Source organism: Tyto alba, unplaced genomic scaffold (assembly GCF_018691265.1).
Source record: "Tyto alba isolate M040663 unplaced genomic scaffold, T.alba_DEE_v4.0 Super-Scaffold_6, whole genome shotgun sequence".
Taxonomy (NCBI): domain Eukaryota; kingdom Metazoa; phylum Chordata; class Aves; order Strigiformes; family Tytonidae; genus Tyto; species Tyto alba.
Genome location: NW_024881327.1, coordinates 38,160,140 through 38,173,217, shown reverse-complemented (window position 1 = coordinate 38,173,217; position 13,078 = coordinate 38,160,140).

Below are 13,078 nucleotides of genomic sequence, written 5' to 3'. Positions count from 1 at the left end.
GAATAAAGGCATAGGCTGTGAAAAGGGTGAACTACTGAGAAAGAGGTGATAGAAGAGATATAAAAGGAAATCTGCTAGAGTAAGAAATTCTTGGCGTGTCAGGAAAGTAATTACCATTGGGGTGTGTTTGGGGGAGCAGATGGTGGAAAGGAGAATTTTGGAGAATAGATGATTGAGTGGAAAATTGCTGTTCCAAAGGACTTCAGTCTTCTCTGAGATAAACTTGATGTGTGAACTCTGTGAGGCTGAACAAGTTCAAAAAACTTTACCTTAAATGTGATGACTGACTTCTAGCTTTTTACCTCAGAATATTAAGTGGTCATTTTAAAAAACTGTCACAAGACTATCATGGTGAAGAGCAGGAGAGTCACCAGGTGTTTCTGTTCATCATGCTATGTAGACCTTGTTTATGAGTGTATGTTCCCTTGGAGCAGTACTAAAACATATTGCACTATATCAAAACAGTGAATGATAATTCCAAATCTTACTGCAATTTGAACTCATAGGCTACAATCATCATCACTTATTGTATCTCAAAATAGAGCCTTCTTCTGACAGAAAAGCAGGCTTGGAAGTTTGCATCTTGCATGCTAGCAAATTATATATAAGGGCCAAATACATATAAAAATGAGGCATGTCCCATGGAATACACAGAAAAGTGCAGTGAAAGACTTTCAAGTAGTGAACATTAAATAAATAAAAATCATGTGTATCCTTTAAATGCGTAGAATAAACAGGCAAGAAGGATAAAATTACTTTTATACTCTGCAAAATTTTACTGAGCTGAAGGACATTCGTATGACTAGCTAATATTTGAAATTTATCAAGTAATCCTACAGCTGCTAAAGTGTAAATCTATTTAAAATGAGTCTTTGCAAAAGCTATGTGTACTTATAATGAACTTTAATTTGCTGAAGTATTGTATAAAAAATGGTGACCACGAGATGGCAGAATTCCCATTCAAACCTTAGAGGTTTGTAACAACTGCACATAGCATTAAAATGCTTATCCTGAACTTTGTTCATTTCTTCAGCTCTAATATGGCACTTCTGATCCAAATTTCCATTTAATTTTGAAAACAATGGGAAATTATGAGAAGGCTATTTTTGGGTTTCAGATATCTTGTGTGTTTTTGAGCCATTCTCCTCTCCATCACTGGCAATACTGACATTTTTCTGACACGTGTATTAAGCTATTGGAGATGCTGCTTTAAAACATAAATATATTTCTTCAAAATAATTGGCATCAGACTATATTGTTTCAGTAGACTAAGAAATGTGGGGAAGGCATATAAATTTTCTGAAATACCCACAAAATATTAATCAAGATATTTCCCATGGATGCTGTCCTGCAGATAGTTTATGAGGATTAAAGAACTTCCATTTTCACATGCAGCTGGACCTTCCCTTCTGTACAGTGGAGAATGTAAGATACTTTTGTTTGACTCTTTTCAAAACACCTTATCTTTTACAGCATAGTTCATCAAGGTGGGATTTTTAAGGCTTGACAAGTCTTTATTTTTGGGGGATAATATTGTTTGTTTCCATTACGATTAATCTCCTTGGTTTATACAAATATTCAGAAATCTCAGTTTTCATTTAAAATAAATTTTTCTAGTCTTAAGTACTATGGGGTAAAACACTTGGAAAACATATTGGTAAATTATCTAAGGCGTAAAACTAAAAGGTCCACATATTTATGATTTAAAAATTAATTATTTTAAAGTCAGTCAATTCATAAACTCGTGACTCATAAGCTTTTGTTTTTCTTAATGATATGACTTAAAGCTGTTATTGAAATCAGTGGGTTTTGCCACTGGCATCCAATGAATTTAGGCCAAAAATGAGGGGTTTTGAAATATCCCTAAGCACATTTTTAGAACAAACAAATCTTCCTGCCTCATGTTTAACTTAAAAAATATCTACAAGTGCTAATGCACTGTCTATAGGTGGAAGAAAATCCTTTTTTTTTTTTTTTTTTTTTTTTTTTGTGAATAGAGGGGGTATATTTCCTCTTAAAAGGAGGAAACAGACAATTATATGATAAACAATACAGAGAAAATTTCTTTTCAAATCCATTGTCTAGAAAGTTCTGAAATAGTGAACTTTAAGAATGTACAATAAATTTTTAATTTATGAAATGACAGTGTTGATGCCCAGGTTTTTTTAGATTGTAGACATTTCGATTACCGTATGGTCCTAGCCATAATAATATAAAGAAGAATATTAAGTTCTTTGAGCAGTGCATCACTTGTCTCTAGTATCTATACCATGTAAGAACATCTCTATATCTGAGAAAATCCCATGGCTGATATCTTGATTTATTATTTTAACGTATCTGGAGTGCATGATTATTGAATAATCCAAATACATTTTGATAAACTGCAGTGAATGAGAGACACATGCCAGGTTGATTATCATAAATGACACACCAATACTTTGATAAATTCCCCAAATTATATTCAAACTGGATATAATGTCGTATGATGCACTATAGAATAACTCCATGGTTTTACTGTTTTTAATACAGTGAGTTGGATGTTAGGAAAGTGACAGTATCTTCTGTTGGCTTTGTCCTTTCCAGGTAATTTTATTTTATACTTCATACGTGTAAAACTTGATGTGTTTGGGGAAGATACAAAAAGGGACCTAGGAACAAGCTGTGCGTTAACACCACCATCATGATTCTGACCAGTCACTGGAACCCATTGTATATACAACGAAAGAACCCTAACTATACTAATATCTTAGTTCAGATTTTAAGTCCAGACAATGATACTAGACTCAGAACTTCACTAAGCAAGTGTTACCATTTTGTTTTATTAGTTCTTCTTGTCAAAGTGGGATTCCTATTTGCACTTAGTTAGCAAATCAGTGCCAAGGAGCACAAAACACAGCTGAGTTCTCTTGTAGCTACTGCTGACTAATCTTTTTTGTACTCACATTGTAATATCATCATTAGTTTCAGTTGTTTATCAGTGGCAGTGTTAATTGCTGTATAGATGCCAGTGTTTATCACAGTAGTATCTAAGATACTGTTTTTTTCATAGTATTAAGAATGCAAAATAAGTTAGTTTTCCCAGACAGGTCTTTTAAAAACCCCCTCAGTGTTTGCATGCAATCAGAACAATGGACTTGTTAACCTGTGACTGATGAATTCATCTTCATCATTTTTAATTGCTTTTAAAAACTGTATTTCTGGAATATTTTACTGTGGAAATTTCTGTAACTAATATATGTTAAGAATTATTAATAAACTAGGAACTGAGTTGTAACAGGTAAGAAAATGGTTTTGCTTAATTTCAAATGTGGTCTTTTGATGTAGGCCTATTTCAGTCACAGAACTATCAAACTACGTTCAGAAACAGTCATAAGTATTCACATATGTACATGTCTACGTATATGCTAGGCTACCTTTGAATTGTAGTTTTCCTTATAGTACTTCACAGGATTTCCAATCAAATCAGAATCAGAAAACAAGAGGAATGTGACTGTTAGATGTACACAAATGTCCTTATCATCTTTTACATTATGAGATTTTAAATTAGCCTCTCATCACTAATTCAAAATATGGTTAGTGAGAAAAATAAGCTGATGTGAGATGTTCATTACCTAAGGAAACTAATGGTTTAGACAACTCCTTTAAAAGAATGTTAATTCTTGATTCAGGTATCTGCTGAAGAAAGTTGTACTTTATTTAATTTGACATATGGAAATCAAGGTTTATGAGTTTGTGTAGGTCATTCTTCTTGTTAGCCTTGTTTATTTACTTCTGTTTTCTTGGTGAAAATGTTTATATAACATCTTCTTTCTGGGAACAGTAAAATTTTCAGGAACACTTGAAAGATGAATCATACATTTAACTTCATGAATTAAAACACTGTTTCCAAAAGCTGGTCCAGAGTACCCAGAGTTTGCATATGATAGCTAAGATGAATTATCATTCTCCGTGATGGCAGTTGCTGTATTTCTACCAAAGTATGAAGGGATAAGAGAAAGATTTCACTAGTTATCTGGTAATAGTTATGAAGATATCTGTATTGATTCTTTCAAACTGCAGGGAGAAGGTACAGGAAGATCAGGGACAAAAGCTTTAGCATACAAGAAGAGCCATTCCAGAACAGACTAACAGCTTTCTTATGCTATTATTCCATCTGACAATGGCCGCTACCAGATGCTTTAGAGGAAAGTGCAAGAAACCCTGCAGTGAGCACTTATGAAATATTCTGCCTGTAGAGGAAATTTCTTGTTAATCTCTGTCAGGGATGATTGGTTTATATTTTAGAGCATGATGGCTTGAAGGTTAAGTATAAAATAAATTTAGGACTTGTACAACTCATACTACTGTAAAAGAAGCTGGTTTTGCCTGAGATACTTTAGTTTTATAATGTGATAACAGACACCGGCCAAATGATGTTAAGCAAATTCCTTAGAATATTTTGGCATTTATTGTAAAGGCTAGATAAGGAAGGAGACCTGGGACAAGATATTAAGTCTACAATTTACAAAGAATTTGTAAAAACAGCCATGTCTGTCTTTTTATGACTTTTTGCTATCTTACATACTTTTAATGGTAATATGGAATATCTTAGTTGATTTTGCTAGAGACTTCTATGAAGTCTTTAACCTGTAATGTGCCTTCAGATTATTCTTAAAGAGGAGAAGTTTTTTATGCTTTAGTAAACACATTTTTGTCAAAAATATAAAAATACTAGCTTTTGTACTGAGAATTCTTTCTGTTCTATGGTACCATTCCCAACTTCTGTAAAATCATTGTTTTACTATTCCCTTTACTTACAGAATATTCTAAAGGCAAAGATAGAATATTCTTATTTTAAAAGAAGAGAGAAAAGAAACATTTTTCTAGCTTTCTTTTCATACCATGAAGAGGCAAAAAAGCATACATCCAAGCATCTTCTCCCCCCTTTCAAATATGGTTAAATAAAGAAGAAGTGATACCTTTCTAGCTTTTAATCATTCACAGACTTTTTTTTTGTTTTTTTTTGTTTTTTTTTTTTTTTGTGACTTTGTAATGAAAAAGAAAAAGAAAGCCTCTAAATAATTTAGACTGTCTAGTCTAAATAGGGTCACGAGAAGATGTCTTCTAGATCTAGCAGCGCTGAATGAGGATGTTAATATTCTCAGCTCTCCACCGGCTGGAAGTTGCCATTCCCACAGTTCCGCCGGACAAAGGAATCTGAGAGCTTTGCCTTATCCTCTTCAGGCAAAGTCGGTTCTTTTTCAAATTGCCTTCATCAGCTGATTAATACTACCATGACTCCATATGGAGTTCTCATATGACCCATTCTGCCAACAAGCTGCAGAACTGGCAGCCTCTTGGGAAGAGACAGGAAGAAACTCTTAGGGTTGCTAATACCTTCAATTGTCACTGCTCTTTGCTAGATGAACATTTGTCTGCAGCCTATAAATGAGCTCTGTATGAGCACTCGGCTAAGAACATTGCTATTATTATGCTTGTGTTTTTGTGCACTGCTTGTGAATTTTTCATCTCCTTGCTATCCTGGCTATCTGAATGTTGCTGGATATCTTGAACTTAATCCACTGTTGCATAGTTCAGGTTCTGTATATCCTCAGTGCAGGTTTGAGCCTAAAAATTTATCTGCATGCCAAAGGAGAAAAAGGGAAGACAAACATCTAATGAACCAAACAATCCCAAATTGTCCACGACTGCAAAATAGTCAAAATTACAGACAATATTCTTTATACTCACTTTAGATCCAGGCTTTCTCTGAGCTGGCACGCCAGTATACAGGAACTAGAGAAGATAGCATAAAGTCCTCAATATTTTAAGTTATGGAGATTTTTTTCTCTGCTTTATAATACTTTGTATGTCACTTATGCGTCTGAAAGGATTGTAGCGGAAGGTGCAAGTTAGGTAAGGCAAAGTCGGACATCATTAAACTGTTTCCCCAAGGATATTCAATGTTCCATAAGACTTTCCTAGAAATTTTGCCAGATGTAGTAATCGTATTGCAGGTTATTTGTAGACAGCTCATATCTATGGGAAGGTCAGTTATCCAAGGAGCCAAAAGCACTTCTTGCAAGACTGATACAGATAAGCATGCACACATGGTTTGTAAAACAATGATATCTCTTCCCATGTTATGGGAGTGAGAGGAAAGGAGAGATGTTAAATAAGGAATAGACATCAACAGGTAGTTTGTGTGCTACTTTGACTAGAGCTCTTCTAAGGGGAGTTTGGTTACTTGAAGGTATGCTAACTCTGGTACTTGCTGTATTGGGCATGAATCTGCTGCTGTTCTGAAGGGAATTCTGACTTTATTTTGCAGATTGAGGGATCTCCTACATTGAATAAAAATCAGATGACCACCTAACAGAAAATAGAGAGTGGTTTTCATAGAAATAACACTTTGTCAAGACTGAGGTGTTCTTACTGGAATATCCAACCTGTTCTAAGACATAATATTTTTTAATTGTCTTTCTGTATTTGTCTCAATTGGCGCCTTTATGTCACTCATTTGTTTTACTGTTTCATGATATGTATCACTTTGAAAGTATGGCTTATCACTAGGAAAATGTACTTTAACAAGGATTTGCAGGATAGAAACTCAGGGCATTATGTGTGATCAACAGATCTCTGATGTTATATAAAACTATGTTGGCTTCCAGATGGACTGGTTCTTAGGTGTAAATATGAATGTAAAGAAGGTTATTTTTTCATACCTGTGAGACATATATAGATAATTTATAGTAAGAAGTAATAATGATTATTTTAAATCTTTTTTTTTTGCTATGCACATAAGTTCAAATGTAACCTAAATTTGACAAAAAATGTAATATTCACATGTGCTTAAAATTGGATGTTATTATACATGGAAGAAGTGGTAGTGTCTTAAACAATAAAATTGCTAAGTGTAAGTAATAAAAACAAACTTTAGAAGACGTTGGAGGTCTAATCTGACATTTTTTCAAAGTGATATAAAGATGAAATGTCATTATAATATACTTGATTTTATTTTTTCTTTTAGAATTTAGATGTTGTGTATTCTATAAAGAAAAAAATTTAGGGAACATAGAATAAATTAACATGAACTCATTGGAGGTATGTCAGCTGCTACCTGCTGAAGTTCTGCTCCCAGTTTTAGTTTGATAAAGTAAGGCTAGATGAAATGAGGTTTTTTGCCTTTTTCTTACTAATGGCAATCAATATAACTAGACTGGAACATTTACCGTATTTGAGTATTTTTTTAATGGTTAGGGAAAGAAATCAGAAACAGTGACTGGAGAGAAATTAATGACTAAATAGGGCCTGGCTGCCAACAGACCTTTTCATGTTGAACACAAAAATAATTTGCTGTCATATTCAGGTGTAGATGAATTTAATTTCTAAGTGGATTTTCAGTTTCGACAGGGCAAAGTTAGTACCTCTAAGTAGGAGGAGTTTGTCTAGCATATGACATGACTCAGACTTTCTTTCTGGAGTTTATTACAATAGTAGAAGATGTTCTGAATCGAATTCTGTTTACATGAGATCAGGAAGGCTTTCACTGTGTCAGTGGTCCCTGCTGTTCATGTGTACTAGCATAGATCTGACTCAATTGGAGATTGATATCAACTATTTTTCATTTGTATTTTTTGCTGCTGTCATGCTGTTTGCTTTTAAAGGACATTAAGTGTTTTTTAGAGACATCACTTTCTGGAGATGATGCATTAAAGTTGTGGCTTCTTATATATTCACATGCATAAGCAAATGGCATGCATAAATTCTGCAAACTGGTATCTCTCTGTATTGGACCCTGTCCTTGTCAATCTATCAGTATAGGCTGTAGCTGTTCTAGTAAAGATTTGCAAGATTTTTTTTTGTTTTGACAACTATAATTAGAAAGAAATAGCAAAGATGACAGTGGGCTTCACTCACATGTCATTTATACACGTATAATTTCATTGCTTAAAATGCAGTTGTTTTAGAAGGGTATGGGCTCTGGATTATTTGTTCTTATTTCCTCAATTTAGTAGCAGAGTCTTGAAATTAAGAGAGCACTCATATGCATCTTTGGAGCCCAGTGCCTGAAGTCTGGGAAATCAAGAATTGATGTTGATAACGTTTTATTTCTAGAATGGATAGAAGCAATTAAATGAAGAAAAAAGAGTCAAGACTAAATAAAGTAATAACAGTGCATTACAGAAACTCTTAGCAACTTAAAGCAATTTAAAATGGCACCTGAAACAGTTTTCAGATCAGCATAGGTAACAGAGCAGGGCTGTAATGTGCTCTTCGTGTGTATTGCTAAATAAGCAAAGTCTGCAAAGTGTGCAATAGTATAGACTGGATTTCCTGAAATCATTCACTTGATAACAAACCAGGTAAGCAATCTGAGTTTTATTTCTAGTCAGTGCCTCAGTGCTGCTTGGGATAGCAGCTTCCTTCAGATGTCTCATATTGTCAGGTTTGTATCGATTTAAGAGCTCTGGTGTGTTACTTGAGCAAGATGTGTTATAAAATCCTTCTGGGAAGAAATAGCCTCAAAGCATCTGGGTAACAATACCTTCATTAATCATGTGATAGAATATAAAAGGATGAATTTTAACATGTATTGTCAGGCTAATGACAAAGAGTTACATCCTCCCTAAGTGCAAATGGTGTAGTTCCATAATGTGAATTATTCCTGATTTATATCAGTTGAACACTGGCCATGCTATGTAATGCTATTCTGGTATAAGGTAGCTTTGGTCTAACATCTGAGAAAAACCTTAGGAATCATACTCTTTCATAATGTTTGTTGCTAAACAAGTACTGGTGAAGTGTTTTGAAATTCATACTAAAAGTGGTCTTTTGTGAAACATATGCAAATTAACTATGAATTTCATTAACTGTAACCTCTCTTGGGAAATCTGTAGAAGCCTAACAATAACAGGTGACATTAACTGCTTTTTTTAAAGGCCAGCTGTAGAGCTTTATAGCTTTATTTTTTAACACAAAAATGACAATTCATTGTGCTTAAGAGATAAATACTTAATAAGGCTCAACTGCTTACTGTCAGGTCTGGAAGCATGTGAATAGTATTCCTGAAAGTTCTTCTGGAGTTGTGGGCTGATCCCCAAGAGCAGTTTTCTTTCTATAAACTCAGGCTTGTCAGCTGGAGTTTCCAGACTGATTGAAACCGCTTCATTGTAAAACAAGGAGTCAGTGTCTGGAGTTGCACCTTGAAGCAGACTGCAGAAATATGCAGATTACAGGCTGCAGAAGAATTAACCCCTATTTGGTACAGATTGTTAGATAAAGCTGTCTTGAGACTGACACAGATGATAATGGTGTTCTCTGCAAATTAGGATAGCCATTTAATTTGGGTAGAAGGCTGCTTCACTAAGCATCTATAGGAAAAAAAAAATGCAGAGTAATCATTGCTCTTATTTTAGTAAATTTGATTCTATCAAGTGATTATTTAAAAGATCAAAGGCAAACACCCTGTAAAAAAAAGTGATGAGCATAAATATAGGAATGCGTGCACATATTTAAGTAGATCAATATTCTGGCAGTGGTCAGTAGCTAAAGCTTTGGGAGAGAATAGCAGAACCAGGCAAGGAGAAAGTAAAACTTTTCCTGATGTTGTTTCTAACTTCTGTCAAACCGTAGCTCAGGAAATTTGTGAGTAGGAAACTCTTTTGGGGGTGTGTGTGTTATATAATAGCCTTTGATGAATTTTTTTCTTCCATAACTTTTTCTAATTGCTTGTTAACCCATCTAAGCTTTTGATATCTCCAACATCCTGTAGCTACAGTTTAATTATGTGCTTTGTGAAAAGTGTTTCCTTTTGTTTGCTTTAAGCCTGCCACTTGATAACTAAGTGTCCTAAGTTCCTTCATGGTGGGCACCAGGGAATAGTTCTCTTTGTACTTTCTTTATTCCAGTCAACATTTTATACGATGTCATCATATTAATATCATGGGTGTTTCTTTTCCACCTAGTCTTTTTTTTTTTTTTTTTTTTTTTTATCTCTCCTCATTAAATAACAACTTTTTATCACCCTAAGTACACTTTTCTGTATCTTCTCTAGTTCCCCCAAGTCCATTTTCAGATGTCGGGAAGTAGAACTGCATCCAATGTTCAACAAGATTTATTCTGTATTCATTTTCCATTTATGTCTAGCATTCTGTTGCTTCCATGATCTCTCGTGAGTATTGAGCTGAAGTTCATATAGATGTATTCATAAAGATTCCCAAAACTCTGTTTTGAGTGGATATAGCTAATTTAGACTCATCATAGTAATAATTGTTTTGTATTAATGAATGTTGATATTTGTCATGTATTTTCTTGTCCAGACACTCATTATTATGATAGCTTTCTGTAGCTTGTTGCAACTGGCTTTTGCTTTCATAACCCTAGATAATTAAGCATTGTCAAGCAAAATTTGTCATCTCTTCATCAGCATTCCTGGATCCTGCATGTAAACTCTAAATAGAAGAGAGATCTACATCCTTGTTGGGCTTTTCTGGAAAATTCCCCTCAGAATTTTTTTATTTTTTTAATTATTATTCTTAATTTCTTTTCCCTTAACAAATCAAGAATCTTAAGGAATATTTTTCCTATTATTCCAAGTGACTTACTGTCTCTATGGACCCTCGGTGAGGAAATTGAAAAGCTTTTTGAAAATTCAAACATATTATGTCAGTCACATCTTTCATGCTACTATACTCCTCATTTTTTCAGAGAGCTCCAATAGATTTGTGAGACACAATAAGACACTACAAAAGCTGAGTCAACTTTTCTCATTATATCATATTTATCTGTAGGTCTACCAATTTTTTAAATATAGTTTCCAGTGTTTTTTTGTTTTTTGTTTTTTGTTTTTTTTTTTTTTTTTCCTGATAAAGAAGTCAGATTTACTCATGCATATTTTCTCCTACTCCAGCTGAGACCTGTCGGTAGAACTGGCTTACTTTTGTTACCATTGATTCTCTCAGCACTGAGATCACCTTCAGTAGTATTAATCATCTGACAATTTCATATTTGACATTCTTTGACTCATAGGTGAACATCATGTCGTTGTGGTGATTTGTTACTATTCATTTTATTGATTTGTTCTAAGAATTTCTTGGCTGAGAGTCCAATTGCAGACAATTCCTACAATTCTCCCTCTTTAAAAAAGGTTCCTATGTGGAAACCAGTCTAATCTCATCTGTAGAGAACACCAATATGAAGCATTAATTTAACTGTTCAGCTTTGGCCTTATCTTCTTTTACAGCTCCTCAATCATCTATTGGTCCTACAGAGTCTTTGGCAGACTGTCGGCTTTTCATACTGAAAAGATTTTATTAATAGTTTTTATCTCTTTATAAAAAATGTCTTAAAATGTTTTCAGATTGTTTTCATGGCTTTATTTTAGACTTTCTAGACTTAACACTCTTTTCTACTTTCCAAATATGTACAAAAATTTTAATTTCTGAAAGTTGCCTTTATATGAGCAACAATTTGATAAAAATCTTTTTTAAACCTGTTCCACAACTGTTTTAGGCATACTGGAGGATCTGGGCCAGTACATTAACAAATAGTTTTCCAGGGTGTTGCTTTTAAATACATGGAAGTAATAAATAATCTGTCATAAAATAACATGACTGTTGTAAATTAGTCTTTTACCTAATGAATTGAGAATAAGATCTGATGGATTCTTACGAAGATTGCCACCATAGATATTTTCATTTACACAAAGCTTATTTTAAATACAGACATTTATTACTGATGAAATCTTAGGAATATATAAACTTCTGTAAATGATTTTTCCAAATATAGTGTTTGTTCATTCATGTTTTTAGTGAACCATATGATAAGAGCTTTGATTCAGTACTATAACATGTGCTTGTAGTTTTGCCAAAAATGGCACAAGTCATTTTTCTTTAGAACACTAAATATATATTATGTGTTGGAAGTATAACTTTTCCTCTTCTTTCATGTACAGTATAAGTAGTAAGTCACTAGGGAACACAAAATATTTTTAAATCTTGAGGAAAAAAAAACCACCTTCTCTATCTGTAGTTATTCTAATACTTTTGCTTTTGATATCTAATCATGAAGTAACATCTCACAAACATGATCATTGTGTTTATCAGTGTGGTATAGATAATTAACTTTTGATGGACAATAGATTCTTACTGATAACTCTTTTTTTCCGGGTTTAGATGTTTTAAAATTTAATGTCTGTAAACTGATAATATTTTAATATTTGCTTAATTTTGATGGTGTTGGTGGATTTACAATCACTGAGAATCAAATGTGACAGAAATGTATTATACACTAATGTAATACATGTACTAATATTACTGTCTATTGATATTTTCCATGATTGTTGGATTAAATTTGAAAAATAAAACTCTTTGCAAGCAGGACACGAGCTAAACAGCTGTGGTTGTGTTAAGTGTTTCTAAAAATGGTCACAGTCCATGGTGCACTGTTACTTCTTTTATGTTTAAAATTGTGTTAGACCTATAAAACAGTGTGTCAATTTGTCATGAAAAAATTTGGAACTTAAGGGGCTGGGCAGTTCAGGGTTATGTTTTGCAGAAACGAGAATTTTATTAACATTGAAAATGGTCACACTGATTCTAGAAAGCTGTACTGACTTTCTCAATTTGAAATGACATGAAAAATTTTCCTAGAATTTCACTTCAAAGTGTTCAGAATGTACAATGTCAGCCTGGAAAGCAATCACTGTAAGTATGGACACAAGAAGAAAAGTATCTAGCTGCAAATATTATGGCCTTGGATATCGGTGTATTTTTTTGGTGCTCTGTGACTTGTGAAAATGTTGATTAGGGTGAAGATAATATTGTGAAGGGGAAAAGATCACTTAATGTTTGTGTAGTGATTTGTATGTATAAATGCTTATATAAATGATTATTAAAAACAGTGGATACACCTGTGGTATTTTATTTATCTGTGTGTGCAGAGAATATACTAGGAGCTCCAGAGTGCCAAAAAATTAATTTAACCAAATAACTTATTTATTATTATTATTATTGTTGTTGTTGTCATCATTGTTATTGTTATTGTTATTATTACAAACATGCTTATAACAAGCAGCATACAAAGTTTAAATTAATGT